The sequence below is a fragment of the Thalia democratica genome, chromosome 1, assembly GCF_965202585.1.
Source record: "Thalia democratica chromosome 1, ktThaDemo2.hap1.1, whole genome shotgun sequence".
In the NCBI taxonomy this organism is placed as follows: Eukaryota; Metazoa; Chordata; class Thaliacea; order Salpida; family Salpidae; genus Thalia; species Thalia democratica.
In genome coordinates, this window is record NC_139165.1 from 112,502,254 (window position 1) to 112,509,620 (window position 7,367).

Sequence of the window (7,367 nt, forward strand, 5' to 3'; positions counted from 1 at the left end):
TGAGACCTTGAAACTATTCTTAAACGGATAATTATAAAATATTTTTATGATATTTATTTTTCTTTAATTTAAGTTAGGGAAAACTTAAACTTATTTATGCGGACGCTAATACCATAAAATGACACACTGTACATCTCTTTAGAGAAGATGATAACTTTCTTAGATACATTCGTTGCTCACATTACAAGTTTAATTTAGATCAAAGATCACTTCTAATAATTTAAATCGTTATAAACTAGGTAAATTCAACCTAAACTTTAATTATTAAAGTTAACTTTAATTATAAGCTAATTTTTCAGCTGTAAAAACTGAGCAATAAAAACACAAAAATGATTTTAGTTTTTTTAATTAAAAAACCGAAGTTTTAACAATGATATTGCTAAAAAATTTTCGTTACGTTATTTCAAATTGTGTGTAATAATAATAACCTTCCTAATCTAAACTAACACTATTTTTTTTTATAAAACAAAGAGGTTAGACAAGTATGCGACAAAGTACTTACTTAAGAAACGCTCAAACTCGTTCCTTAAAGTAGTACATTAATTTAGTATTTATAATAACTATAGAGATTTAAAACTAATGATTATAGATTCATTAAATGTTTTTGACAGCTTATGTCCATTGATTAAGTTGATAATCAATATGAGTTAAATTAATTTTAAATTAGAAATGCAAAGTTCTAAACTTTGTTAAAGACACAAAAAAAAATAAAATATTTCTTTATTACACAAATTTTGATATTAATGTTGCTGCAAATTAAATGTTTTTTCTATACCAGGTTTCTTTGGCAAAAAAAAACACGACCGTAATATTTCAGTAAACTGACAAATACTGACAATAGTGACAATAGTCAAAACAAATAATTTTATTACATTTAATTTTGAATTATTATTTTTTTATTTTTCATTAAACAGTATTCATAACAATCTCAAAAATTAAGTTAAACAAGTTTATGCTGAAATGTGTTATTAAGCTTTTCACAGTTGCTTTATAGGCTAAAAATAGTTTCCCTGTTTTATTAAATAGTTTTCTATTGTAAATTTGTGTTTGACTTTGAACAGTATGTTTGCGGTAAATTACTATTGTACGACTTTAAAATTATACAAACTTTTATATTTTTATAGCTCAGCTAATAAAGTTATCTTAACAAATTTTGTGTCTTTTATTAGTACTAAATGCTGAAAGCAGCAACTGATTAAACTTTATAAAGTTGTTGAACTAGTTTAAAAATTTGTTTTTTAAAGAAAATTTCTAAACAATTAAAAAAAAATTCTAAAGCAATAATGCTATGTTTTTATAATAGAAAGATAGTTAGGTTAAAATAATTTTTTTGGTAAGTATTTAAAAATTACTTTTCTTTTACTTAGAATTAATAATATTAATAGCATAATAAAAGTATACCTCAGTAATAACGTTTTGATAATCTATCACCAATTTAGTAAGATTAAGTTAGTTTTAGTAAAATTTACAATAATACTTTTTTAATCTTTATTTTAATAATACTATACACTTAAAAGCAAGTTTTTTTTAAACTGTTTGTAATAATTTTATTAAAGTCTCTTTGCATAATTTTTCATCAAAAATCAAAAATTAAGTTACTTAAGCATAATATTTGTAATTTATGATGAATAGTATGTTTGTGTGGAGCATAATAAAGATTTTTAGTATAATATTTGAATATTTCTCAATCATTTTAACATTTTCAATTCTATGAAGCTAAAAATTTCATAAGAAATTTTTATTTTTGTCAAAAAAAAAATAATTACCAAAGACAACTATTTGGTTTAAATTGTCTAAAAACTTTAGTAAATTATTCATCATACGTAGTTATAGATGTAATATTTAATAACATAGTTTTCGCAGCCTTCATAAAAAAAATCAAAATTCTAAAGTTTTGTAAAATATTTCAAATACGATAAAATAAATATGAAGAATGTTTAAAATAATAGTTGTTTTATTTTAAAAATTTTTTTTCCCAGTTCTTTTGATTTAAATGTCTTAAAAAATCGTTCAAACTAGCTTTTATTTAAAACAAAATAATTTATACTATTAATTATGATGTTACATTTCAACAAAGTAAACGTTCAAGTCAATATCTTAGTTTAAATTTAAATACAACGTATAATTAATCTTTCCTCATTTGCAAATAAAATTGTTCAGCTATCCCAATTAGCTGAAAATGAAACAACGTTATTTCATTATTTTTAAAGAATATTAAACAAACAAAACAAGAGATCTGATATTAAATTAAAATTGTTATAAGAATCTGAAAAAACTAAAAAAATGCCAATTAATTTAATAAAGTTTATGTTTCATCAGTTAGCATTTAAATGGCCACATTCAACATTTTTTGTAGCTCAAGTTTCTTAAAAACATCTAATGTTAAAATAACTTTACAATCATTTTTCTTAATTTGATTTGAAAGAAGCCAAAAAACAAAGCTGTTTTTTTTTTATTTACGATTAATAATTAATTCTACAAAGTAATAACAAAAACAAAGTTTTTTAAATGTAGCAAATTAATTAAATACGAATGAGACGAACACATTATTAAAAGAGATAAATTAAAGTTAAACTAAAATAAACTAAAACTATTTTTTTAATAATCATCATGATAGTTTTTGAGTTGTTGTTTTATTAAAAACTTAAGTAGAAAAAAACAGTAGTGGTCGAAAAGCTATAACTAAAATATTTATGTTATAACTAGAATACTTAACGCTAACAACCTAAATAATTAGAAACAATTTTTTAGTTTATTAGTCTGTTAATGTATTTAATATGATATTTTCTGTCTATCGAGCTGATTAAGTTAAGTAAAAAAATGTTCGTTTTTACCATGATTAAAATATTGTACGCGTTTTTAGTTTTAGTTTATGTTAATATAATTTTGTTTTTGTATATTAATAAATTCTATCGTTTAGTCTAGTAGCCTTAGTTTTACACTCATTTAATGTGACCAATCAAACTAAAAACTATAAAAAAAAATAACAAATATCACCTCAGTATGATTAATTGCAGTGATTTAAAACATCTCAAGTTTTAAAACTTACAAATGTCAAATGTAGTTTAAAATATATTTAGCTGTAATAGTTGTAATATTATGTATATTTTTACCAAAGGTTATTTGGAATTTACATTACCTCGTAATCACAATCTCTCATAACATACTTCAAAAAACATTTTAAATAGACATAAAATGCTGCTGAAAGCATAGTTTTGAAGTTAAATCGGCTATGAAAGCTGACAATAGAAATGATATTTAACTCTAATAAGTTAAATATACCGGAGTTTTTATAATTTAAATTAAGAGAAGATATAAATCTTTATGTGCATTATAAAACGAAAGTGTTAAAATAAAACATTTGAAATAAATTTCTTAAAATTGATGTTGAAAAATATATCATTATAATTATGTTTGTCAAAACTGAGCAATATACTTTTGTATTTAAATATTATTTAATTATAATTTTATATTGTTTACAATTTCTAAAAGTTATTAGTTTATTGTTGTGTTTGTATATCTTATTAACATAATTTGATGTAAAAAATATAAAATACATTACAGGTAAACCAGTGCTTTTTTTTTAATTATTTTCTAATTCTTATATCTTGCTTATTTTTAGTGAGATCTTGAAATTAATATGAAATGTATCTAATGAAAAGGTTTAATAAAAAAATTGTGATAAGCTAATAAAACAGAAATCATTAGAATATATGCACTATTATGTTAAACGTAAAGAAAACAACTATAAATTAATGTAAAAAATTGTTAATATAATACGCAAACAATGTATTCAATATGTGTGATATATTTTATAAGTGAGAATAGAATACGTTGGTTGAATTAACTCAAGTTTTTACAGCTATTTTAGTTAGCTGATGAAAATTTAGAAAGAAATAAGCTTATTGCGGATTTTAAACATATAAATTTAAAGTCCATGTTATTGAGAAGATATAAATTTATTTTAAGTTTTTTAAATATAAATTGTGCATAATTAAGGAGTACTAAACAGATTACTTTATAAACCAAGCTATTTTCTTATATTTAACGTCCTTTAAGCAATTTTACTTCAAAAGGTTAGCAATTAACTGAATTTTAGTTTAAAAATTAGTTTAAGAATATGTTTTTATACTAATAATTATATGTTCTCATTATTCTAATTACCCTTTTTGATCTGTTCAGTAACTTAACAAGTATAATTGTGAAGAAACTGTTCACAAAACTTTTACAGTTAATCTAGTTCACAAAACAAAAATAAAGTAATATTAAAAAAGGCAATAAAAAATTAACACAATACATAAATAGTTGTCAAAAGTTATTTATCACTTATTTATTTAACAAATATACGAACTGATTTCGTCCGAATCATAAATAAGTTTTTAGGCATAGTAATAATATTCTAAATTTTTCAGACGAAACCAGGTGATAAAGTATCATTTGAACTGTGTTAGATTATAACTTTTATCAGGAAAGACAATTTTTGATAACAATGGAGTTTCTAAAACAAAAAAAAATCTTAAAAATATTTCCTTTACCTATAGTATAGACTATTTAAAACATATAATTTAACTTTAAATTCTCATTTGGTTATGAACATCACTAATTTACTATATAAGTAGTTCTAAAAAAGTTTTATTCTAAAACTTTCTATAAGGTGTTACGGATATACAAACTTTACAAAAACTAGTTATAACAAAGTATTATTATTATTTTAAATAATGTTAAAACACTGTTTTATTCAGTTTAAAACGTTGGTAATTATAATTCAAACACTCAAACTGAAATATTGTACTTACTTATTTTTTAATTAAATACTTATTTTAAATTTGAATAGTAAGTTTATCATATTTTTAAATCTATCAATTCTAAGAATGAAGATTTTTTTAAAGTGAAATTTAAGAAGAAGAAAGAGGAAAAAAATGATGTTTAACAAACTGATATCAAATAATTAATTATCAACTTTTTATAAATCCCTTACACACTACTTAAAAATAAAAAAAAAGTAAAAACAAAAACAGCACAAATTTTTTTCAAAGCTTTTGACATAACATTAGTGTTTAGTTTTTGTTGCACCAAAGAATTTTTTTTTGTTTCTAAAATACTTTATATTTGAAACCTAAGATTGTAGGTGATTGTTAATATAGTGTGTATGAGTTTGCTCCAAAATAAATTTCTTATCGTAGTTTTTAACTATCTCAATCTGTAAAAAATATTGATATATGTGTATACATATAAATTTGCATAATTCTTTAGTTAAGGTAATTGAAAACAACCATTATTAAAAAAAAATAATCAGGTTTAAAGGTTCATTAAATTCAAAAAAATAATATATTCAATAATCATTTTAATTAAGTTCATAATAAGTAATTTATAAATTTTCATGACAGTTCATAAAATGTTTATACTTAAAATTTGTTTACTTTTTAACTAACCATTCTATTTTTGATTTGATTTTTGATAATTAACCCTGAAATATAATAAAAAAAATTTTAATTATTAAATTTTATTATTTAAGTAATTATGTTAATTTAGTTTTAATATAAGTAAATTATATTAATACTATGTTTTTTTTAACAATTGTAAACTTGTAAATATTTTTGTAAATTAAGAACCCTAAGTATGTGTTCCTAGGTTTGTTTTTGTACTTTTCCATGCTACTCTATAATAAATATTTACTAATCAGCTACATAAAGTAGCTATACAAACTAAGTTGACATTTGATATGTATCATATTAAAAGTATTATTTATTATTTATTAAAACTGAAAATTTCATTTTATTGTAGGCATATTATTACGTCAGTGTTAATAAAATTACATTTATCTCGTTTTCCTGTTTAGTGTGTAACTTCATATAGTCTTTTTAAAAGGAAATTTATTAAAAAACTCGATTGGAGTTCCACGCGGGTTGAAATTTAACATTAAAACAGTCATTAAAAATATACTTGGTGAAGATTGGAACTAAGCTGTCTCTCCTTTTTATTATGTTATTTTCTTAGTTAATTAAACTTTAAAAATAAAAAGTTACTTTTAAAAATTTAAGCATATAACCAAAAAACCATGTAATATTAAGTTATAAAAAGTAGTAGTTTTGATTTTAACTAGACAGTCTTTAATCTGATACAATCAATATTAGAACTACTTGATTGATAATAATTATTGGTTAAATATCATTTGAGTATTATAGTATTAAACGTACACAAAGTAATCAAAACTAACGAACTCTTAAAAAAAAGAACAACACAAACCTTGTATTCAAAACGTGTTTTATATTTTATAAGTAATGTTAAAATATATTGTGAGATTTATTCCGAGTTTTTACAGCTATTTTAACTAGCTGATGAATAATAAAAAATATAAACTAATTGCCGTTTTTCAAACTTTAAAAACTAAAGTCACTTTTGTTGATATGACTAAAACTTATTTGAGGTTTATTAGGTGTAAATAGTGAATATTTAAGGATAACTTAGCAAATTACTTTCTAACAAAAGTTAACCTCTTATCTTCAACAATTTTTTTAAAATTTTATTTTAAAGGATTAGCAATTAGCTGAACTTCAGTATGATAATGAATTTACAATTTAGTTTTTAAACTAGTATTTGTATGGTCACACTATTTAAATTACCCTTTGTAAATTACCCTAAGTCAACTTTGTTATCTAATTAATTTTCAATTTGCTATAAAATATTTTGCGATCGGCGTATAATAATAAATTGTTATACATAAATTTGTGTTGCACCTTTGTGAATTGTTCTTTTTTATGTTTTATAAAAAAAATCGGAAAAGCTATAAAAAACTACAGAACTTGAGTAAAAGTTTCAAAGCATAACTTATAGTTTATAAATCATACATCATCACTAAAACTTGATGGCAGTTTAGTGTTTGTAATTGTTTTTCATGCATTTGTTAGTTCTACAATATATTTAAAATTACTTTATCAAAAAACTAAATTTTTTTGAAAAATCTTGAATTTTATAGTTAACATGATAATTAATAACAATAATAAAACAATGATATAAAAAACTAAAATTTAGAATGTTGAAAAGTAACAGGTGTTATTATCATAAACTTTTGTATTAAGAAAAATTACAAAAAGCTTTTCTTTTTCATTTCTGTTGGATTAAATATCTGTAAAAAAAAAAATTTTCAATAATGATGTAACATTTCTAATAAAACAAACGATGAAGCAAATATTTTGAATTTAAATACTTTAGATTTGTACAAAAAATACAAATATCACCTCCTAATTTGGCAGCAAAATTTGTACAGCTATTCTAGTTAGCTGAAAATTAAATACCTTAACTTTATTATTGTTTAATAATATTAAATAAACAAAAAGTAGATTTAATCTCAAACTTAAATTGTCAAA